This window comes from Myotis daubentonii, chromosome 1 (assembly GCF_963259705.1).
Source record: "Myotis daubentonii chromosome 1, mMyoDau2.1, whole genome shotgun sequence".
In the NCBI taxonomy this organism is placed as follows: domain Eukaryota; kingdom Metazoa; phylum Chordata; class Mammalia; order Chiroptera; family Vespertilionidae; genus Myotis; species Myotis daubentonii.
This window is the reverse complement of record NC_081840.1, coordinates 20,128,481-20,152,903: the sequence shown is the minus strand read 5'-3', so window position 1 is coordinate 20,152,903 and position 24,423 is coordinate 20,128,481. Positions and strand designations below refer to the sequence as shown.

The window sequence follows — 24,423 nt, the reverse complement described above, 5'->3', positions numbered from 1 at the left end:
AATGTCCTTTCTCCTTCCAGTATGCCCCTGCTCATCCGCTGTGGACTTGAAAATCAGGAGGCTAGGTTTATCAGTGAGGTTATTGGTTCAGCTGCTGTCATAGAGACCAAGGTGGTCAGCAGTCCAGGGCTCTTCTCCTCCAGGTCAGCGTGAACTCAGGTTCTTAATGTCTTGTTGATTGGCCAACCTTAGGGTGTTGACCTTGTTGGCATCATCAGAGCTGCCCGTCACCTCCATCCCCATGCCCACAGTCCAGTTTGCACAAGGGGAAGTGGACAGCATGCAGCTTCTTTTCAAGAATGTGGCCAGCCCAGCCCGAGTGGCTCGCTTGGTTGAGCATTGTCCCGTGCACCAAAAGGTTGCACGTTTGATTCCCCATCAAGGCACATACCTGGGTTTCAGGTTTGATCCCCAGTCGGGGACTGTATGGAAGGCAACCAATCAATGTTTCACTCTCATCTCTCCTCCTCCTCCTCCTCTTCCTCCTCCCTCCATCCTTCCCTCCCTCCTCTCTCTAAGCATGTCCTCGGGTGAGGATTAAAAATAGAAGGGTAAAGAATGTGTCCCAGAAGCAAACATATCCCTTCCATTCACATTCGTTTGGCTAGAACTTAGTTGTATTAGTCACAGTCACTCACTGAGGTAGGTACTATGATTGGGCTCATTCAGTTGCCTATGGTGCCCATTTTACAGACGTGAAAATTAATCTCAGAGTGGTTAAGGAACTAGTACAAGGTCACACAGCAAGTAGGAGGCAGAGCCCAGATTTAAATCAAGGTTCAACTGTATCCAAAGACCATGCTCTCCCCACGTAACACAGCCTTTCTAAAGGGACAGCCATTACGTCCATGCACAAGACCCTTGGTTCTTCCTCCCTGGGGTCAGACACTTGTCACGAGGAAGCTGACAGAGGACAAACTGCTTCTGTCCAGGTTCTACTCTTCCCCCAGTACCATCACAGCAGCAACTAATGTTTACTGAGCATCACCCACTTGGTATACAATCTCTCATTTAACCCTCACAACCACGATTTAAGGTTATTATTATTTTCCCCATTTTATAGATGCAAAGAATGAAGCTCAAGAGGTCAAGTCCTGTATTTAAGTGGCCCAGACGTGATTCAAATCAAGGCAGCCAGAGTTCTTAAACACTGCTCTTTTATGTATCTGGCTTATCTTTGTTATCCTAGAAGAGAGTGATAGAAATGTTTGGACCAGAGGGACCTTAGATCCGGACTAGCCCAGTGCTTTCTGTATTATAGATGAGAGGGAAAACAGAGAGATCAAGCAAGTTACCCAAGATTGCACAGCACACTAACAGCTGAGCCAGGGCTAGAACCAGACCCCTGATGCCCTCTTGCTCCTGTACAATAGATGGCCAAAAGCCTTACTGTCCCATGAAAGTATAAAAACTAATGAATGGGTGAGTGAGAGAAGAACTGGACAGACAGAGGTGTCTTGTGGCTCACTTTGAATTTTCATAGACCGGCTGGATCAGAAGGACCAGAGGGTAGGGATTGGGGGTGGGAGGCGGTGCCTGGCAAGGAGAGACATAATCAGGGTGTGCCCACCTGGAGGGGGCACTGTGCTGCTGGGTATGGGGAACCAACCCATGAAAGCATAGCTACCCTTTGAGCCCCGCCCCCTTAACCCTGTGTTCACACTGCTGCCTCTATCACTTTCTTAGTATATTGCTAACATCTCTAACAATTTCTTCCCATTACAACACTATTGAGAGCCACGTTCACATCCTGTTTAGCAGCCCTCCTCTCGCATTAGCTTTTGTACAGCAAGTCCTGGGTAATGTCTATTAGATAAACGCACCTAGGCCCCTCCCTGGGAGAGAGCGAGAGAGGCTGTTGACTACTGCCCCTTACCTTTCACACCGACCTTTGGGGGTTCAGGCACTGGCTCCTGCCTCCAAACTATTCCCCTCTAGCAGAGTGGCCAGGATTTCGATGAAACTGGAGACCTGCAGACTGTGCCCCACAGCAAACTGGACACGACCCAGCCCACTCCCTTGGACTTCCCGAGCGAGCGAGCGGCCAGTGTGTGGATCTTTCCTTCGCTGGGGAAGAAGGGGCGGAAACAGCCACTGGGCGGGTGCCAGGAGCTGGTGCCTGGGTGGGGCCGAGCGCTGCTACCTTTGTGGGATTGTGCGTTTGGGGGTGTTCTGTGTTTATGCTTTGGCTGGCAGGGTTGGGGAGGTTGGTAAGGAACATGCCTCCGTGGACAGCTTGGGTGGGGTGCGAGCTGGAGGGTAGGCAGAGAGGAGCAAGACAGTCGGCAGTCAGGGACCCGTAGCCTGGTGCGTTTGCGGTGGTAATTTGCAGACGGTTCCTGGTCTAGGTGTCTGAGGCGGAGCCTGGGCCTCTCCGAGATGGTCCCGCCCGGGTTTCCCCAGCGGCTGGTCAGAGCAGCCTGGGGCGGGGCCAAGGTCGGCTCCAGCCCGGGAGGAGCCGGGGTTCCGCTCCCGCGGTGCTGCCGGGGGGAATTTGCCGACTGTCCCTTGGCAGAGGGGCTGGCTTCACCCACCCGGTGAGGAGGAGGACCCGCTGGCAGTCTCCTCCCAGATCCGGAGCGAGTGCCTGTCACCGCATCTCCGCGGCCTGAACACCTTGCCTGGGGCTGGGCCGTGGCACGGAGGGCGCAGAAGTGGTGAGCACGCGGGTGGTTTGAGCCCCGCATCGGGGTGGGAGGAGGAGCGCAGAATCCGGGTCTTATACGAGGTGGGGGGCGGGGGGGAGGCTGCGCTCTCTGTGCTGTCAGGGTCCTCTGAGTGGGAGGGGTGGGGGTGGGGGCGACTGCGCCACACTCCTTTGCCTCGCTGGCTGTGGCCCGGCTGGACCCAGGGGAGGGTGGATGGAATGAGCCGCCGACTGGGGAGGGCGGAGGGCCGTGTCTGGGTCGACCGTCTTCACTGGGTGGTGGGGGAGGAGGGTGGGCGGGAGGCTTGCCTGGGGGTCCCCGGCCGCCTGCTGACAGCCAGCTGGGAGTTGCCTCCCTAGACCACCCCCACCCAGGGATTCCCCGGGGCTGTGCCGCCCACTCTCGGGCTGAGCTGGGAGGGGTGCGCGCTGCCTCTGCGATCTTCTCCACCGTGAGGAGGTACCACAGCATCGCCACTGAGCTGCTGCCGATGGGGTCGCATTCTATGCCGGGTGGGCTGGGCTCCCGGGCCCCCAGGGGCAAAGGATGCGGCCTTTTCTCCCAAGCTTTCAAAGAAAGCTTCCTGCCTTCATCCTCGCCTTGGCCGAGAGAGAGAAAGTTTGCATTTGGATGATCGACCTGGGCAACCTGAGCTCCAGGGGGGCTGTGATTTCGGGGAGACCACTTAGCAGGTCCTACCGAGCTGGCCTCCCAGGCAGTGCCGTGACCGATGCTCTCCGGAGGGACAGGGGCCAGTCTTGCTGTCTAGACCTCCAGTCCAATCTGGAGTGGACTCCCCCACCCAGCGCCCCTTTCCTCATCCCTGAGGACAGAGGGAGTTACAAATTCCGCCTGGGGCTCCAGGGTGTCATGGGAACACTGTGGGGATCTGAATTGTCTGGGACAGGAAAAAATTGCTCATGAAAACTGCTCATCTGAGCAGAGGGTATATGGGCCTTGGGGAGAGGGTGCCCAGTTCCAGGCATCAGGCTCCTATCCCAGCCTTGATGGAAGCCAAGTGGCAGTTCCCAGGCCGCTGGGGGAAGGATGGGGGACAGCCCACGCCTGCAGGCGAAGAGGCAGGAGGACCACGTTGGCCAGTCTGCCTTCTCTCAGCATCACCCTCGTGGTGTATCCCCTCATCCCTGCTCTCTCCCAACTCCTGTCCCCAGGAGAAATGGGCCTGAGATTTTGCCCTGGAGGGGAACTTTTCCCGAATTCACCTCGTCCTCCCTCTCCACGGGGCAGGTGCCTTTCTTTGGAGGAAAATTGAGGTGGGGAGAGAGTGATATTCTCGAGCTGGAGCCAGCCAGCATCATTGGGTGGATGGGGAAAATGAGACAAGTTTCTCCAGGTCTCTTACCTACATACAGGCCTCCTGACGCCCTGCCCACCTCAGGGCAGACTGGACAAGGCCTCCTCCTCTCTCCTCTCTCCCCCCACAGTCCCCAGCCCTGGTAAGAGGAGGCTCTGAGCGCCTCCTGGTAGGTGGAGGGGGTGTCAGTAACAATGACAGCCCCAGCCTTTTCTCTTCCTTTAAGATACGTTTTCAAGTTAACGTGGGAAAGAAGCAAATGGAACAGGGAGCCAAAGTGACTGGGTCATCTTCTCGTGGTGCACCCACAGCGGACACACAATTTCTAGGGGTTCTCAGAGCCGAGAGCAGCTATCTCTCCTGCCTGGGTGCCCGCAGCGGTGACCACAGCAGGAGGGGCCCACGGCAGAGCGACCTCTGTGACAGCCTGTTATTCTGAGTCGAAGGGAGTTACCTTGTGTGTGTTTCAGACACACCCTCTGAGCACAGAGCTCGGAAGCTGGCTCCTGGGGATCAGGCATGCCCTGGCTACATGAGGATCCCCAGTAATCACTGGGGTGACCTGTGGGAGAGGTTGGGGTTCCCAGGAAACCAGATGAGACCGGGCTGCCAGAGAGGGGAGAGGATCCACCATGTGTCGGGCTCCTCTGCTGGGCTGCCAGTAGGGTCCCTGCCGGCTCTTCTCCAGGAGGAAGGCCACTGCCTCACAGTCCGGGAAAGTGGTGGCGTGTCCCTCCCAGCGAGGAGAGGCAGAGAGAGGCCTCTGGGCCGTGGGAAGAGAGCCTCTTGCAGAATATAGCACCTCGTTCTGGACCAGAGCCCCTATAGGCTGGCACTCTGCCCTCAGTTTCCCTACCTGACAGCTGGGCATGCAAACACCACCCCCAGATGGATGGGCGGGCTTTGGAAACCTGTCAAGTGTTTATTAGAGATGGGAAGTGGTATTCCTGGAGACTTTGGGCTCATTTGAAGCCATCTGTTCCCGGCCTCCGCGGGGGAATGGTGGCTGTTCCCTCTACCCCCAGGGCCAGTCCAGAGCACCCTTCTAGGCTTGGAAGGCAGGCTCTCCCCCCCAACCCACTTCAAGTTGTGTCTTGGCCCCAAGGACCTCCCCCCCCCTCCTCACTGCCTGTGATATTTAATAGGATTTCCATAAAATGCTGGTGACTGGCAGCACAGCAGACCTTCCTATAGGCCAGTGATGGCGAACCTATAACACGCATGTCAGAGGTGACACATGAACTCATTTTTTTGGTTGATTTTTCTTTGTTAAATGGCATTTAAATATATAAAATAAATATCAAAAATATGTCTTTGTTTTACTATGGTTGCAAATATCAAAAAATTTCTATATGTGACACGGCACCAGAGTTAAGTTAGGGTTTTTCAAAATGTGGACATGCCGAGCTCAAAAGGTTCACCATCACTGCTACAGGCTGATATCCTCCCCATTGATTCTCGGATCCCATGGACTCTCTTCCTGAAGAGCAGCTGGTGGGAGAGCCATAGAGATAATGGGCATAAAGTTCTGGGAGCTCTTTGCACAGATGGTCCAGGATGACAGGCACAGGGCATTCAGGGCCGTGAGCGGGAACAGAAGTGCTTAGGGGAAGTGCTCAGCTTCCAGTGAGATCAGCAGCTTTCAGTGCATTGTTTGCCTGAGGTGGGCCCGGCACTCACGCCTCTTCCCTGTCCTGGGAGAGCATGGTTTTCGCAGCTTACACACCTACCTGTGTGAGTGGTGTCGATCAGATTCCTGTTCTTGCCCATGAGTTGGCTGGTGCAACTCATGCAAAATAGGATCACAGAGGGAGCTGAGATGAGAACGGGGGGGTGTGGGAGGGTGGGGGGCAGCTCTAGAGGTATGATGTGTTCTTGTTCTAGATCTATCTGGATGGCTCTGGCCCAACCGAGGGTGGCTCTTTAGAAGAAGAGCAGCTGTGGCCAGAACTCTGCGTCCTATGTTTCCAGGGGAGGGTTGGCACCTGAGCTGCCATGTTACTTCCCAGCACCCTTGGGGCTGGCACTGAAACATATAGAGCCTGGGTGAGAGAAGAGGGGGTGCCTTCTTGTTACCTCCCGCCTCCTCCTGGTGATTGGTAATGTTCCAAAAGGGAACGAAGCCTGAACCTGCTTAGAAAACCAGGATCCAGGTGTCCTAGGCTCTCGCCTTCTGCTTTTCCCTCCCTTCGACTCTGCGGTTTTGCACCAGCAACCTCACGATGCCCTCAGAAGAGCTGGGCTGGGGGTGGTGGAGATACAACACGACCCTGGGTCTGCAGACCCTTGTTCATGCCAAGTCAGGGCCTCTGTCATCCTCAGAGGCAGGCAGCTTCCAGCGGAAAGCCAAGCCTTTCCTCCCCCTCACTGAGTGGTCTCACTAAAGAAAGTGGCCCTGGGGACAGGAGTCTCCCCCCAAAACTGGCTGAGTCTTTTCACAATTGCGTCCAATCAGAGAGACACTGGCCTCAGGCCACAGGGTCTTGGCAAAGAGCAAGGCATCCTGAGGTCTTTGGAGAGAGACATATGGCCAGTTGGCCTGGGATCTGGCTGTGTTGAGTTTTTGATGTGGAAGCCTCATCACCTGGGGTGTCTTGAGTGGTAGTGACTGATAATAGGCTGGAAATGCCACAGAAGGTACTGGACACTCACCCTGGGCTCCGTGGGAGGCCAGCTGTGCTTTGGAGGGGTCATGGGCGCATGGAGGACAAGGCAAGTCCTGGGAGGCACTGAGGAGCTGCGTTCACGCCTGCTTCACGCCTGCTCACTTCTCTCCTGTGCATCTTTTCTTCACAACATGGGGAAGTAATCCCAGCACAGGGCCATCGAGGGTCAATGGGAGGAAGCAGAAAGGTGCCCAGCATGTGCCTAGTGACTGAGAGCCCCCTTCTTTCTATTTGCTCGCCCCTTTCCCTGCTCAGTGGCGGGCTGCCCAGGGGTCTCTGGGCTGGTAGTGCTGACCAACAATGTTGATTGCTCCAGGCGCTCTTTGAGCCGTTCCCTTCAAAAGAACTTCAGATGCCCGGAGACCTGGCAGAGGGGGACATCTTCTCAGAACCAGAGGGTGTTGGGGGAATTGACAAGCATGGGGGTACAGCACACAGGTGCTGGGAATGAGGAATCCCTGGGCTGGGACTTCGGGTGCTCAGGCCTGGGAAGTAGGCCAGGCTTTGGGGAGACCCTCCTGGGCACCAGAAGAACAATAGCCTGCACAGTGTCACTGGCCTGAGTCCTGGTGCCACTCAGCCACCTCACATTCCTTCTCCCTCCTTTTTAATCCTTTGCACACCCCAGGGGAAGGCAGAGTGGATGTGAGTAGCCCACTTGATAGATGCGAAAGCTGAGGCTCAGAGAGGTAGTAATAGCCACATAGCCACAACCACACAGATGCACAGAAGTGGCAGAACCCAACTGTCCCCCTCACCCCTCACCCCCACCCCACCCCCCGCCACAGCAGCCTGACCCCAGTGGAGTGTTCCTCCCCCTGAGCCTAGCGGGCACCCCCCAGCTCACCTGCTATTGCTCTGCTGGTGGTTTTGCTGAAGTTGCTTAAGGCAAAAGGACTTGGAAGTGAAGGTCGTGCATTTCTCCCCTTCCCCTCCACTCTGGGCAGGGTGCCCAGAGCTGGGTTCTGCTGAAGGACAGCAGGCAATGGAAAGATTGATTCACTTACCCCCACCCCGCGCCCTGGGACACATTGAAGGTGTGTTTAGGGGGCCCAGCCTGAGCCGAGGCAGGGGGAGGGGACGCAGTACAGCCAGGCCCTGGCTCCATGCTTCATGGAGGGGCTCCTTGGAGCCCTGGCTCGGGCACCTGCATGGAGCTGTGAGCTGTGGGGATGGAGGGGACAGGAAGCAGTGTGCAAGCCCCTGGCCCTGGGCTCATAGAGCTGCAACGTGGAGGAGCAGGAGGGCCCAGGTCCCAGAGCTCTCCTGTGGGTCCAGGGAGGACACCCAGCCCAGGCAGCTCAGATCTGTTCCCGACAGAGCCTGCAGAGCAGGCTCCGGGTCTAGGCCTTATTCCAGGGCTGGCTATTTTGACTATCTGCCTGCTTATTGGATGAATCATCTTTGAGCCCAGCTCTGACCCGGTCCATTCTCACTGGCTCCCCAGAGCCTGCCTTGGAAGACTCATCTGGGATTAAGCACAAACTATCTTTTCTAGCCTGCCCTCCTGCTTCCTGGCCCTTCCCTCACCCTCTGCTCTGGCTCAGGGGCTCTCCTGGGTGAGCAGGATGGATCAGATCAACTTGAAGTTTTTACAAAATACACACACCCTGCTTTCTACCCTGCCCACTTCCTGCTTGACTAAGAACCACTACTCTGGCAAATCAAACATGTCCAAACTGTCTCATCCACCTCCTCCCCCAGCCCAGTCCTTGTCCTCATCCCCATCCTCATCTGTTCAGTCTCATTGCCCTTCAATCCCAATTTGAATGCCACCTCCTCCATGAAGCCTTTCTTGGATGGCAACCAGAGGAGGTCTCATAGCCTTGAATGTACTTTTCCCATTTTAATCTGTCTCTTCTACTAGACCAGTGGTCAGCAAACTGCAGCTTGTGAGCCACACGTGGCTCTTTGGCCCCTTGAGTGTGGCTCTTCCACAAAATACCCCGTGCAAGCGCACATGTACAGTATGATTGAAACTTCGTGGCCCATGCACAGAAGTCAGTATATATATATATATATATATATATATATATATATATATATATATATATATATGGAATTTTGTGTTTTGTAATCATCTAATCTAATAAAAGAGTGCCGGGGTCCTGCCCCAGCGGGTCCAGGGGTTCCCCAAAGGTGTGGACGGAGTCGGCGAAGAAGGAAGGGCATGGAGACAGTGTTCAGTTGATCTCTTGCCAGGCTCTGCCTCCAGGCTCCGAGGCCAGTCCCTGTCCAGGATCCTCTGGCATGCTCTCGCCAGCGAAGTTCTTCTGTCTCTAGGCTCCATGTAGGTTCTGTCTTCTTGATTCTGTTCTGAGTTCTGAGTTCTGAGTTCTGTCTCTCTGTCTGGTTCTGTGTTCTGAGTTCTGTCTCTGTCTCTAGATTCTGAGTTCTGTCTTGTTACAACTGTATTTATACCAGTTGATTCAATCCTATCAATCTCTATTACAAAGGTTAGGGCGTTTCTTATCTCCATTCCAGGGGGAAAAGATTATGTAGTTTAAGCATGATTGTTCATAGTTAAAGGGATTAATTACCCGCCTGGCACTTAGTTGAGGGGTTTTATCCCCTCCCTGACTTCAGGGAAAAATCCCTACCTGGGGAAACAACCTTTCTCCGAGAGGTGACCTTGGTTAAAACACACAGCGCTAAGGGGAGCAAACATATTAAGAACAGTATGCCATATATGCCAGGTCCCTTGAAACAGCAAGGATGGACCGGCTCCCGGCAAAAGAGAAACATGCAAATTGACTGTACATTTGCTACAACCCCCAAGCCATGCCCACCAGCCAATCAGAGCGACTATATGCAAATTAACCCAACCAAGATGGCAGCCAGCAGCCACAAAGTGGGAGCAAGCAGGAGGCTTGGTTGCCTCGGCGATGGAGGAAGCCAAGCTTCCTGCTGGCTCTGGCCTCCACTGAAGGCAACAAAGTTTCAATTATAGAAGATAAATAAACCCCAGATACCTGCTTCCAGCCAGCCTCCACTGGGAGCTTGGGTGGCTGGGGCCATGGCCAGCCTGCAAACAGCCATCAGCCCCTCACCCAGGCTGGCCACACCCTCATGGGGTGAGGGTCCCCGCTGGGGGGCTTGGCCAGCCTGCAAACAGCCATCAGCCACTCACTCAGGCTGGCCAGGCACCCCAGCAGGACCCCCCCACCCTGAAGGGGGTGTGGCCAGCCTGAAAACGGCCCTTAGCCCCTCACCCAAGCTGGCCAGGCACCCCAGCAGGACCCCCACCCTGATCCAGGACACCTTTCAGGGCAAACCAGCTGGCCTTCAGGGCAAACCATGCACCAGGCCTCTATCCTATATAATAAAAGGGTAATATGCAAATTTACCCTAACAGCAGAATGACTGGGAATGACTGGTCACTATGACACACACTGACCACCAGGGGGCAGACGCTTAATTCAGGAGCTACCCCCTGATGGTCAGTGCGCTCCCACAGGGGAAGCTCTGCTCAGTCACAAGCCAGGCTGACGGCTGCCAGTACAGCGGTGGTGGTGAGAGCCTCTAAGGATGTCCGACTGCAGCTTAGGCCTGCTCCCCGCTGGCAAGTGGGCATCCCCCGAGGGCTGCCGGGCTGCCACAGGGATGTCTGACTGCCAGCTTAGGCCCAATCCCCCTGGGGAGTGGGCCTAAGCCAGCAGGTCCCAGACTGCAAGAGGGCCCAGGCCGGGCTGAGCCCCCCCCCCCAAGTGCACAAATTTTTGTGCACCGGGCCTCTAGTCTATATATATATAAAAGCCTAAGCAACTGTCAGACCGTCCAACCATCTGACCAGTAGCTATGATGCGCAATGACCATCAGGGGGCAGATGCTTAATGCAGGAGTTGCTGAGCTGTGGTGACTTGGCAGCTGTCATTCTCGGACGCACCCGGAACCAGAGACGAGTGAGCCCGATTCCGGTGTGGGTCACCCAAGAACCACTCTCTCGCAATCCGGGCCCCGTTGGGGATGTCAGAGAGCCAGTTTCAGTCTCATCCCTGCAGGCCAGGCCAAGGGATCCCACTGGTGCACAAATCCGTGCACCGGGCCTCTAGTACCTTAATAAAGCTGGTATACACATACACATTTCTGTATTAACATGAATAAATCTCAAAAACAATATTGCAAAAAAAAGGGAAACGCAGAATAATGCCATTAGTGAAAATTCAATGTTAATAACAATCACAAAACAATGCTATCTGTAATTTATGGATGCAGACTTGTTGCCGTGTGGCATTTCTACCGAGTTTATGCTTCTAGTTATCTTCAGAGAGGGAAGGGAGCTGGGACAGGGAGAAAGGCAGGCCTTCTCATTTGTCAGTAACACTTTTAACAAAAAGATCTGAAGCATACAAATGACAGAATGTTACCATTGGTCAATTCTGTTGGCTTTATACTTTTACCTGTTTTATGTTGAAATTATTTCAAAATTAAACAAAAAAGTAGCCTGGGACATCAGAGGAAAGGTGCCAACTTTTCCCTGGGAAGTCAGGGGAGGTTGGGAAGGAGGTGCCAGCTGGGTGTTGAAGGCAGGGTGGGAGCTGACGTTGAACTGGGTACGGGGAGCTGGAAAGGAGATGCAGGGGTTCAAGGCCAGGGACTCAGGAGCAGGCTCTTGCCCTTTTCCGTGTTGGATGAATGACTTGTGTTTGTCAGGCTGCCCCTCCCTCGCCACCTTCCTCAACCTCGTCCCTGGTTCCAGCTCCTCGATCTCTGGGCTGTGAACATAGTGCATAGGCTCTGGCAGCTCGCAGGGGCGTGGGGATGATGTGTCATGTGCTGATTTTTTAAGTCTAGATAATCTAATAGCCAAATATATGAAACTGAACATTAAAAAATGGGAAGCAGCCACTGATACAGGAAAAATAGAATCCGTAGAGGATACCATGCTCGACCACATGTAAATTCAGTTGAAAACCAACTGAAACTGATAGTTTTCTGAGAAAATATAAATCATTAGTTTGGCTCCAGAAGAACTAATTAGAAAACCCCAACAGGCCAATAATCATGGAAGAAATTGAGTGTTCATCAAATTCCTCTCCAAAAAAATTCAGGTTTGGCTGTTTTAATTTCTATCAAACCTTCAAGGAACAGATAATTCCAATGTCATTTAAACTGTACCAACGGTACCAGATCACAGGTAAGGAAAGATTCCAAATTATTTTATAAAGCCAGCACAACACTGACAAAGATCACACAAAACACACACAAAAATTACTCTTAAAAATCTTACTTATGAATATTGGTGCACATTTTATGAATTAATAAGAACAAATAGAATCACACAGCGTTATGTTAAAAAATGAATACACCACAAGCAAGTGAGGCTATATTCCAGAAATACAGATTCAATATTAGGAGAATTATTCATATAATTGAACAAAGTAATAGTTAAAAAGAGATGAAAAAAATCATAGAAATAGCTCCATAAGTGTTAAAAATGCCTAAAAGGCATTTGATAAACTTGAACATATGTCTATAATAGTTAGCAGAAATAGATGGGCCCATGTTGAACATGGTTTTATGCACATATGTGTATATGTGTGGTATACAGATATACATACATACAAGGAAAAAATTACCACCGTTCCCTTTATTCTTTAACACTTCTCTAGAAATGCAAGTAAATACAAATTTTGAAAATAGAAGTTATAAAAGGAGGCCAATTTATCAATTAAAATTGCAGATAAGATTGATCTCCTGGAATAAAAAAGAACAAGACAGTCTACTGAAAACAGTGTTTTAGAAATAATAAAAATATACTAAGATGACCGCTAATAAATATTAAAACAAAAATTGTATAGCTTTTCTATGCATACGTGTTAGTCTCTTAAAATATAATGGGAGGAAACATTTGCAATATCTGTAAAAGTGCTAAACATACGGAAAGTCTAACCAGCATTGGCAAGAACAGCTCTTATTAATGCTGTTTACTCCTTGTTCCCCAGCCCTGAGACCTAATACAGCGTGGGGCAGCCCTGGCTGGTGTGGCTCAGTTGATGAGAGCATCCGCCTGTGGACCAGACCGAAGGGTCTCAGGTTCAATCCCTGGTCAAGGGCATGTACCTGGGTTGCAGGTTCAAACCCCAGCCTGCGTGTGGGAGGAAACCAATCAATCTCTCTCTCTCCTCTTCCCTTTCACTCTCTTTAAAAATCAATGGAAAAAGTATACTTGGGTGAGGATTAACCAAAAAAAAAATTTGTTAAAAATACAGTGTGGCCCTGACCAGTTTGGCTCAGTGGATAGAGCGTCAGCCTGGGGACTGAAGGTTCCCAGGTTTGATTCTGGTCAAGGGCATGTACCTTGGTTTCGGGCACATCCCCAGTAGGGGGTGTGCAGGAGGCAGCTGATCGATGTTTCTCTCTCATCGATGTTTCTAACTCTCTATCTCTCTCCCTTCCTCTCTGTAAAAAGTCAATAAAATATATTTAAAAAAAAATACAGTGTGGAGCAAAAGTAGGTTTACAGTTGTGAGTACATAAAACAGTTTATTCTTGTATTATTATTTGTTAATTATTATATTGTTTTCCATAGGAGCAACTGTAAGTCTACTTTTGCCCCACCCTATAGATATTGGTCCAGTGGTGGAACTGGCTCACAGATCAATGGAACAGAAAAGTGTATTTAGATAAAGACAAAGCACATTTGCTATGCAGCGGTGATCATGATAATCGCCAACTTACAGTGATTCCCATGTGCCAGGCACTGTTCTGCACCCCCCACCTATAGCCTAACATGTTGGGTCCAGTTGGTCTATAGTGTTGAAGATATTTAAGTCCTCTGTTTCCTTATTGATATTCAGTCTGGTTGTTATACCCATTATTCAAAGTGGTTTATTGAAATCTATTTTTGCACCACTATTTCTCCCTTCACCTCTGTCAATGTTTGCTTCATATATCTGGGTACTCTGCTGTTAGGTGCATATATATTCATAATTGCTATATATTCCTGGAGAATTGATCTTTTATAATTATACTAGAGGCCTGGTGCACAAAATTTGTGCACGGGTGAGGTCCGTAGGCCTGACCAGTGATCAGGGCCGATTGGGGCCGGGCCAATCGTGGCCTGCCAGCCAGGGGAAGGACGGGGGGGGGGGGGGCGCTTGGAGGGACTGCAGGAGGTTGGCCGCCAGCCCCAGGAGGGAGTTGACCCTTGCCCCCCCTGGGAAAGGGGCTGCATCCATTGCCACATACCCCTAGTTCCCTGTCCCATCCTGGGGCCTGTTGGCCAGGGGGAGGGACCGCGGAAGGTTGGCTGGCCGGGGGAGGTTGGCTGTGGGAGTGCACTGACCACCAGGGGGCAGCTCCTGCGTTGAGCGTCTGCCCGCTGGTGGTCAGTGTGTGTCATAGCAACCAGTTGTTCACTATGCACCCCCTACTGGCGTGGCTTGATGGGGTTGGGGCCGGCTGGGTCTGGATCTTGCCCAGTGTAGGTGGGGCTGGCCAGATCTAGGTCTCACGCAATTTCAAGGTGAGACCCAGACCTGGCCGGCTCCACCCCCATTGGGTGGGGATGGGGCGTGGCCTGAGGTCCCCTGCCCCGGCCCAGCGCCATGCAGCCTCAGGTCCCTGCTGATCGGTCATTACAGCAACCCCGCCTCCACTGTGGGTGTAGCCATTTTGTGATGGCGTGACAGGGTGAGGGTCAATTTGCATATTACCTCTCTATGATATAGGGTCGTACCCTTCTTTGTCTTTCATGGCAGTATTTGACTTAAAATCTATTTTGTAGTATAAGTATGGCCATCCCTGCTCTCTTTTTGTTACCATTTGCATGGAATGTCTTCTTCCATCCTTTCTCTTGCAGCCTGTGTGTGACTTTACAGCTGAGGCGAGTCTCCTGTAGACAGCACATGGTTGCATCTCTCTCCACCCTTTATCTGAAATAACTCATTTACTCCTCACAGTAACCCTCTGCAGAGGGTGCTATTGTGGTCCCCACTTTTAGATGAGGAAACTGACACACAGGAAGGTTAGGAAACTTCTAGATCTCATGAAATTGGAATTTGAACTAGTACTTGACTCAGAGGTCATGCTTTCTATACCCATTCTACTACACAGATAAATTGAGATTTTTAATCTAGAGGGAGGGTGATGGTGGGGGAAGGAAATGGGAAATGGATTATTCAAACATGATTTTGGAACAACTATCCAGCCTCTTGGGGGAAAAAATAAAACTGGGCCCTATCACACTCCTTACACCGAAGCACTAGTAAATTCTAGAAGGAAAAGATTAAAATGAAGGAAAGATTAAAAAGAAAGAAAGAAAACCCTAACAATACTCATGAAAAACACAAGCAAATATTTTTAGGATCCTCTAGTAGGAAATACTTTTGACTACAGAAAAATCTGAAATTCATGTAAGCAAAAGATGCCATAAGTAATGTTTAAAATGAGACAAATAACAATTTGCAATACACATGACATAAAGTTAGTTGCCTTCATTCGTAAAAACCTCTTAACAATTAGTAAGATAAATTAGGAAAGATACAGACAGTTCACAGAAAAATAAATGCAAAGGCCAATCGTTCAATAAACACAAAAAGAATGTCTGCCCTTTCTAATGATTAAGAATTAAACATTGAGCACGGCCAGCATGGCTCAGTGGTTGAGCATCGACCTATGAACCAGGAAATCACGGTTCGATTCCTGGTCAGGGCACATGCCCCAGTTGTGGGCTCAGTCCTCAGTGTGGGGCTTGCAGGAGGCAGCTGATCAGTGATTCTCTCTCATCATTGATGTTTCTATTGCTCTCTCCCTCTCCCTTCCTCTGTGAAATCAATAAAAACACTTTTAAAAAAAAAAGAATTACACATTGAAACATGATATCACTTTTCATCTCTCATATTGGCAATATTGGAAATTGGATAATGCACTGTGCTGTCGAGGGTGGAGGGCAGAGGCACCCTCATGCACCGCTGGGCAGTGCAAACTGGTTCATCCTCTTTGAAGGCGATTTGACACTATCTATCAGAACCTTAGATATACCTAAATTTTAACTCCTAACCCCGGGATTTATTCTACAGCTAACATCACACATATGCACAAAGATATGTAATCATAAGCAGTCATTGCAGCTTTGTTTGTGCAGCAAAAATGTAGAAGCAACTGAAACATCCATTGACAGGATAGATTCGTGTAAATTATAGCCTCCTTCACGGGAACTCTATGAGCTGCTACATGAATGATCTATGTTGCTATGGCTAGATGTGTGATGTATGTTAACTAACACAGAGTACCAGGAATGTGTCCCTGGTTGGGTTTAAAATAAAACACAGGCATAGATATGTATCTGTCAATATTTATGGAAAAACTTTTTGGAGAAAGCTTAAGGAACTTGACCGTGTTTATATTTGGGGTGGAACAGAGGCCTGGGATAGGAGGCAGACTTTTCATTATGGGTATTATTTTTAGTGGTTTTCTCCCGCCCGCCCCCCCCCCCCCCCGCCCCATAAGCACATTATTTTCTGAATTTAAAAAGAGTATTTATAAAGGAACTAATTATAAGGAAGAATACTATTTAAGATGCTTCACCCTGAACTTTCTTTTCAAATTCTTTCCTCAGTGGGTTCACCAGGTTTTTTTGTTTGTTTTGTTGTTTGTTAAAAAAATATATATTTTTATTTACTTCAGAGAGGGGAAGAGGGGAAAGAGAGATAGAAACATCAATGATGAAAGGGAATCATTGATCGGCTGCCTCCTGCATGCCCCCCACTGGGGATCAAGCTGGCAAACCCGGGAATGTGCCCTTGACTGGAATCGAACCTGGGACCCTTCATCCACAGGCTGACGCTCTATCCACTGAGCCAAACCAGCCAGGGTGGTTCACCAGTTTTGACACTAAAATTTTACATCTGGAAGGGCCCAGGAGACTGTTTCCAACCTTCATTCTGTCCATGAGGAAAGGGAGGCCTAGAGAGGTTTCAGCAGGCGGCCCAGGCCCCCTGGCCGGTCTGTCTGCAGAGACTGGGCTGCTCTGATGCTGCTCTCAGGAGAGGGACCGGTGGCCCCTTTATGCATGTGACCAAAGCTCCGTCCTTGGACTTTTCCCAGCACATAGTCCAGCGAGTCTTACTCCATGTGCATCGACGTGGGGAGCCTATTACAGTGCAGAGTCCCGGGCGCCTTCCTGAAGTCTGATTCAGTGGGCTAGGGCAGGGCCTTTAAACCTGCTGTTAGCAATGTCCCCACCAAATGATTCTGAAGTCCCACTTGAAGTCACCTGATGGCTCTGGGCCCTCTGACCTCCCCCGCGCAGTCCTGCTGGTAGTGTCTGTGTATCTAGGCTGAAGCCCCCCACCCCAGCGAGGAAAGTAGGGTGCTCCAGTGGAAGTGCTTGGACCCCCAAGGCAGTGCTCCATCCATGGTCCCCCTCCCCTCTGGTCCCCCCTTCAGCTGAGATGAAGGGTGGCCCTTGCTCACTCACCCCAGGGTGGGGGGCAGCTGGATGTGGAGGTGGGGCAGACTGAGAGTCGTAGCTGCATCTGGGGTGCCCCTCACCCTGTCAGGGCTCCCCTGAAGCAGGCCTTGGGGAAAGATGCTGACCAGCATATTGGACCTGGGAGGGGCCTGGCCTGCTTGGGGGGTTGAGGGGAGGAGCCCAGGGAGGCCAGGGAAGGCCTGGGATCCATGCCCGCCGGCACTGACAGTGCTTCATTGTCCCTGTGCCACAGAGCCTTGCGCCAGCCACCTTCGTGGTTGGGAGTCCAGCTGGGCGGTGGCTGGGCCCCTCGGAAGCCCCTGACGACAGATCGAGAGGAGGGACGGCTGGTAACAGCCCCATCTGCCTGAGCCCCAAACCTCACCTGCTGCCCAGGTAGGTGCTCTTACCATTCTCCCACTCAGCAGGGCTAAGCCCCTCGCGCCAGCTCCTTCCTCAGCCTGGGAAATGTGGCCTGAGGCTCTCCTGTCAGTGCTGGGCAAAGGCCATCCCTAAGCCCCCAAACCCACAACCTGATGGGGAGGGGGTGCAGGATGGGCCCATCTCATTTCCAAAGAACACTATTCCAGAGGACCCTGGCTCCCAAGGCCTGGCGGGTGAGGTGGCGGGGGGGGGGTCAAAGGCTCTCTGGCTCTGGTTAGGATGCCCCCTACTCCACAGAAATGCCCCCCACAGGGCTGCCAGCTCGGTCCCCGGAATGGCTCTTGCCCAGCTGGCCCTGGTTTGGGACAGGCCCAGAGCCCAGCCAGACATGGCTGTTCTGAGAGTTCCCTGCCTCTCACCCCCTTTCCTTGAGAAAGGGTTATGACAAATGGAATCTTCATAGACCATTAGAGCTGGGAGGGATCTTAGTGGTACAGTGAGCTTCAATCTCGTTTGACTTCTCAAGCATTAGTGTCATTTAAAATGCCCTGGCCGGTGTGGCTCAGTGGTTGAGTGTGGACCTATGAACTAGGAGGTCATGGTCCGATCCCTGGTCAGGGCACATGCCTGGGATTGTGGACTCGATCCCCAGTAGGGGGTGTGGAAGAGGCAACTGATCAATGATTCTCTCTCATCATTGATGTTTCTGTCTCTCTCTCCCTCTCCCTTCCTCTCTGGAATCAATAAAAATATATTCAAAAAATAAAATCAATTAAAACATTCAAAAAAATTTTTAAAGGTTGTAACTGAACAGCTCAGAGGACTCAGGTATAAGCTGGTCAGAACAGCACAGGAAGCCGGGGTCTCAGGCAGCCCTGCTCGGTTCAGCTGCCTCCTCCCTGCCCTGCCTCCGCCAGCTCCTACACACACACACACACACACACACACACACACACAGCCTCTGCCCCTCTCTCCTTTCCTATCTTTCCACCCATCTGGTGACTCCTAGCAACACCCCCGCCCCGCCCCTTGTGAGGGAGACGGGAGGTGATTAAACCTCCAAAGCTGGAAGGTATAAAGCCAGGTTAGCATCTAGGTGAGGCTTTCTTCCCTATTAAGTAGACAAGTTAATAACATCCAGAAAGGATTGGTTTGTCAAGAGAAGCTATAATGGTGATAAGGTTTCTTTATTTGAGAGTGTCTCTAAAATCTCTTTCCCATGAAAGAAGTCATCCTGTGTGGGCTGTTGGCCAAGAACATTGCCATCGTTGTTATTATCAAGGAAAGTAATCTTAGGTATAGTTCTTCCCTGTGCAGATCAAAGTGGACGATGTTCACACTCCCTTACAATTTCTTGGCCTGGCTTGTGAGCGCTCTCCAGGGCAAGGAGGCTTAGCTGCAGGCGGTATGTCACTTCTGTCCCTTGGCCATGCCCACTGCCCAACCCGGTGCTGAACCCTTGTCCATCCAGCCGAGGTTCCTGGGAGAAGCGGGATCAAACAGAAGTAAAGAGCTCAGGCTCGGGAGTCAGGTGGGCCTGACTCCCAGCTCATCACCCACGAGCCGTGTCATCTCTGTGTGCGTCAGTCTTCTCATCCGTAAAGTGGAGATAATGCCAGTGAAGACTGAAATTAGTAACTGTAAAGTGCTTGAAACCACATCTAGCACTTACTACGTGCTTAACATGTTAGTTCTGATCGTTATAAAAGCCTCTTCTCCCCGTCCGCACCTGCTGCCCGATTAGCCTCCCTAAAGCCCTCATCTCACACCCCTGCTCGAAAATCCCCCGTGGCTCCCACTGCACGGTTAGTGACTGTCCTCTGACCTGCCCTCGAAGGGCCTCAGAGGCAGAAACTCTATCATTTTCCGTGAACATAATAAGAAGTCATTCACATTTGCTGGGGGAGTGCCCACCCTCAAGGTAGGAGAACTGAGACCCTCAGGAACGGAAATGCGGCCACCTGCAGCCCCAACCTGAAGGTGAGGACAGGGATGTCTGGCCACAGGCCAGAACAGGCAGTCACTGCAGTTATAACTCACACTCAGCGATGAGCTCAGGCCGGGGGGCAGATGTGACATCATTGTTCTCATTCAGCCCTTGAAGGTGGCCCAAACCTCAGCTCCTATAGCTCAGGTGGGAAGCCTAAGGCAGCAGAGACACCCCCCCCCCCCCGTCCCTGCCCCCGATCTGGAGCCCTGGACAGAGAACACAGCAAGCGTCACACCCTGCATCTCAGCTGGCAGAAGGCAGGCCAGTGTATGGAGGAAGGGGCACTGGGTTGGAGTAGGGAGGCCCGTGTTCAAAACCAGACTCTTCACCTGGTGGGGAGAACTTGTCCGTGTCAATGAGCTTCTCTGAGCCTCTGTTTTTCCATCTGTAAAATGGGAAGATAATACCCATTTTGTAGGAATGGAACAAATGCCAGAGCACCTGTACAGTGCCCGCATGGGCACTCAGTAACTTGCAGATGTTCTGCTCGGTCCATCACAGCTGTTCTTCCAGACTGCCAGCCTCTTGTTCTCTGTAGCAGAAATTTTCCTCACCTGGCCTGCACCCCAAGATGAAGGAAAGGGGTGGTGTTTTGGCAGAGGAGGAGAGGAGGAACAGTCCAGATCTTCCCAGGTTCCTGGCAAGCGTGAGAGGCGCAGCAGGGGAGAAGTAGTTCTGTCTGGTTTTCCCAGAGATTTTTCCACTCGGGTGATGCCAAGCTCAGGAAGCCAGAAGTAAAGTGACAGACCCTGCTGCTGGTTCAGGCAGGGTGGTGTTTTTCTCTTGATTCATTCAACAAATGAATGGCTTTGTTGGGATTCCAGGCACCGCGCTTGGCACTGGGACATTCAGCAGCCAGTAGAACAGACACAGGCTCTGCCCTCATGGGGCCTTCGTTCTAATGCGGGTGGAGGCGATAAACAGCATAAAGTATGGGTGAAGTACGTTAGAAGGAGGTACAAGCAATGGAACCGAAGGAAAGAGGGATTGGCAGTGCCAGGGACTCGTGTCAATAATAGGGTCATCAGGACAGGCCTCACAGAAAGGGGTCATTTGAGATGCCAATCACCTGCTCCCCTGAGGAACCCCTGGGAAGCCTGTGGGCTCAGAATCAGGGCCAGTGCCTTTCATGAGGTCCTAGGAAAGGAGCAAAATCCAGAAGGCCTGGTCCCAGCCTGGATGGCACGCCTTTCCTCCAAAACCCTAAAATGACATGCAGATCATTCAGCCTGAGGTGCAGGACCTCACGGTCTAGCCCCAATGTGTCTGTTTTCTTAGCAGATCCTTCTCACCCTACCTTTGCAGCCAAGCCAGTCAACCCGGCCATTTCTGGAGTATTCCACCCTCTGCTTCCCTCCTCCACTCATTTGTCCCCTTTGCCTGCTCCCGCTGGTGTCTGTCAGCCCAGACATCCCACCTGCCACCTCTCTGAAGCCTTCCCCGGCCCCCCTGGGGCGGTGGTCTCTGAGCCCCATCACCTTGGCGTGTACCTTTCTAGAGCCTGGCCCTTCCTCTGGATGTAGGCATTGGCTTAACTGTCTGACCTCTCTGCTGGGCAGGAAGTGCCCTGGGCAGGGCCTGGAGGTCTTTCACCTCCTGCAGGTGGGGGCCTCCGCAAGCTTTGGCTGAACTGAGTGTGTGGGGAGCTCAAAGGCCCCCAGCAACACTGGGACAAGAAGGGTAGGGGAGCCTCTGGTCTCCTCAGACAAAGAGGCAGGTGGAGGCCAGCAGGAAAGGAGAGAGGGAACTGAAATGAAGGAGCTAGTGAAGGAAGGGGAGAGAGAAGTCCGCACCAAGTGTCCTCCAGAGAGGCAGACTGTGAGATGGATGAGTCTCCCCTGGAAACAGCTACTGCTCCCTCCCCTCAGCATCTCAGGCCAGTGCTTCCTTGTGTCTAACTAGAATACCTCTTGCTGCAGCTGGAGCTCGTTTCCTCTGGTTCCATCCTCTGGATTCAGGCTGCTCTTTGAATCCTCATTCAGCATGAATCAGAGTGGCTTTCCTGACCCCCCAGTCGTTCCCAACCTTCCTAATGCCGCGACCCTTTAACACAGTTCCTCATGTTGTGGTGACCCCCAACCATAACATTATTTTCGTTGCTACTTCATAACTGTAATGTTGCTACTGTTATGAATCGTCATGTAAATATCTGAAATGCAGGCTGTATTTTCATTGTTCGCCACCCGCAGGTTGAGAACCGCTGCAGGCCCAAGGGGCATAGCAAGGCCATCGCGAGGCTGACCCCTGGCCTGGGGTTTGTGCTTTAGTTGAGGAGGCCACACAGAGGCTACCTGGGGGCCAAAGCGTGGGGGCACCACGGGTCACAGAGGTTGTGCCAGCCAGCCGCCCCCCCAGCCTCTCTCAGAGCTGACCCTCCATACAAGCAAATCCATAAACAGAGCCCCACCACAGGAGCCCTGTGATTCTCAGCCGCTGGTGCTCTGGGCTCTCTGCCCTGCAGGCTCTGTGAAGCCATGTGAGCCCGACTCCCAGCCTCTGCCCTCTGGCTCCCGCCCATTGCCCATCGCTGATCGCTGGAGCGGCTGAGCTCACAGAGAGAGCCCCTCCACCGCTCTCCAGTTCCCCACCCGACCCTTGGCAGCCAGCGTCTCCTTTCCTATTTAGACAGATGGGGCCAGAGCCTGGTGTCCCTCCCATCTCTGCTGCCCCAAGGGGTGGTGTGTTCTCATCTGGGGACCCCTCAGGGGAAAACCTTAACACAGTCTGAGTCCAGCTCCCCCTCTATTTTAGTGCAGGCATGGTCTCCTCCTGGAATGCCCTGCCCCTGGCCTCCACAGGGCAACTCCTCTTCAGGGGGAAAGCCCCATATGCACTCAGAGCTGAGAATGTGATTGCTGGACGCAAACTGTCTGAGCTCAAATCTCTCTACAGCCGCAGTAGCTCCCATCTTGGGGTTGTTGTGAGGATTAAGAGAACTCATACTTGCAGCGTCTTATCACAGTGCCAGCCGTAATCCTTCAGTTAATGTGACTGCTGCTATCCATCCTCTAAGAGCTCCCTTGGCTAACACCTCCTCCAGGCAGCCTTTCCAGATTGCCAGGGCTCAGGCAAGTGCTCCTCCTTTGTGTTCCCCGCACTCTTTCACCAGGCCTCTGGAGTCTACTTATGCATACCTGTCATGGTTTCTTTGGGGGATGGAAGGTCACTAAAATCGTATGCCTAGTCTCTAAGTGCCTTGAGAACAGACACCGGAATCTGGCCCATTATTTTGCTGAACAAATGATTTCATGAGTGGCATGTGCAGCTGGGAGAGACAGACTGAGAGACTAGGACTGACTTTCCACGGCCTGTCCTGGAAGACCAGACGCCCACGCTGAGCAATGTTGACCTCACCCAGGAACTTGTTAGAGGTGCAGATTCTCAGGCTCCATCCCAGACCTGCATCAGAGACTCTGGGGCGGGCCCAGCCACCTGTTTAACAAGCCCCCCAGACGATGCCCACGCAACGTGGCTCTGATGTTTCACAGGAACGCAGATTCAGAGGAGGTGGAGCCCCTCTCGGGGTCTCTGCTCTGCTGAGGGCTTCCAGGAAGGCCGACGGCTGGGCCCCCAGGGACTGGCCCCTGCTGGACCCACACTCCTGAGCTTGAGACCCTTTTGCTCATAGGACAGGGGTAATGGGGGACACTCTCCACATAGACCTCCCCTTCCCCAGGTGGCCCAGGACTGAGGGGTTGCTGCTCCAACCTGGCTAGTCCCCCTGTTTCAGGTGTACAGCATAATGATTTGATATTTACATATATTGCGGAATGAACACCATAGTGACATCCATCACCATGCATAGTTACATGCAAGGTCATATTCTGTGGCTCTAGATGGACATGACTGTGGGAGGAACACTATTCAACCCAGTACCTCTACACGTCCCAAATCACACAGGTACAGAGACAGAGGGACAGGGACGGAGACAGAGGGACCGACACACCCAGCCCCGGGGGAGGAGAGCTCTCAGACCCTGAGGCGGGGCGAGCCCCCCAGTGCCAGAGCTGCCCGTTCCTCGGGGCCCAGCACGAGGTGGGTCGCACCCTATGATAGCGTCTGTCCCATGGTGATGCTTTTCATGTTGGCTTTGCTTCCTGTTGTTGTTCTGTTTGGTTAGATCTACGCACAGCGCGAAACTCAAAAAGCGAAAAAGGGAATATAATGAACGCAAGCCGTCCTCTCCCTGCCTCAGCCTGTACGCAGTGTCTCTCCCAGAAGGCAGCACTGTCGCGTTTCCTGGGTCTCCTTTCAGAGAAGCCCAGCCCCGGGCAGGCTTGCAGAGACTGTTCTGTGTGCCGCCTGCTTCCTGCTTGCTTCGCTGAACAGGCATCTGTTACTCTTTTTTCTGATTGGCTGCTTTCACATTGTTTGGGTCGTCCCGCCCCCCCCCCCCCCCCAACTCCCCACCTTACTGTGCTCTCACTGAGGGCAGAGCCGTCTGTGATTTGTCTTTCCTCCGCACATCCTAGCTCAGTGCCCACACAGAGCAAGTGTTCATTTAAGGCTGGTTCTCTCTACACATCGACGAGTCATCAGTAGCTGGTTGGGTCTGTGTGGGCTGGGGCTCAGCCTCCTGGCTCCAGAGGTCTCTCTGTCTCCCCCGGCTTGTGGCACCATCCACCAGAGCCCGTCCTGGCAGCAGGCGTTGCTGGGTGGGTGGCGCCCAGCAGCATCCTGCCTGTTTGCTCCTGCGGCTGAGCGCCTTCATCCCGGCTCGAGGCTCTAGCTGGGGCTGGCTCTGAGATCCGTGGGGCGTCTGCCACGGCTGCACTCCTCTCCCTGCCCTTTCTCAGTCCACTCAGGACTCCTGCAGGGCAGGGGGTGGCAGGGAAGAGAACAGCACTGTGAGGGGCGGGGAGTGCGGCTGCTGTGGACCCCTTTGCCCAGAGGCCTTTGCTAGCTGAAGGCTTAGTCTGGACTTGTTACCACGGAGACGGGAATTACTGCCATAACTCAGGGTTGAACTGGAGGCTGCAGCTTCGCCGGTTCTGGGGGGAATG

General features: G+C 52.5%; 1 protein-coding gene across 3 annotated transcripts in view; it reads left to right on the top strand.

Annotated features, from left to right (window-relative positions):
- Positions 1–2,399: 2,399 nt before the first annotated feature.
- Positions 2,400–24,423, top strand: part of TMEM63C (transmembrane protein 63C) — a 66,013-nt gene continuing 43,989 nt past the window's right edge. Inside the window, exons 1-2 of one of the 3 annotated variants that reach the window (XM_059689428.1) lie at positions 2,400–2,657; positions 17,300–17,442. The gene's annotated coding sequence lies outside the window, so the exon portion shown is untranslated. The remainder of the gene's footprint in view (positions 2,658–17,299; positions 17,443–24,423) is intronic. The other 2 variants (XM_059689411.1, XM_059689420.1) reach the window with 2 other exon arrangements.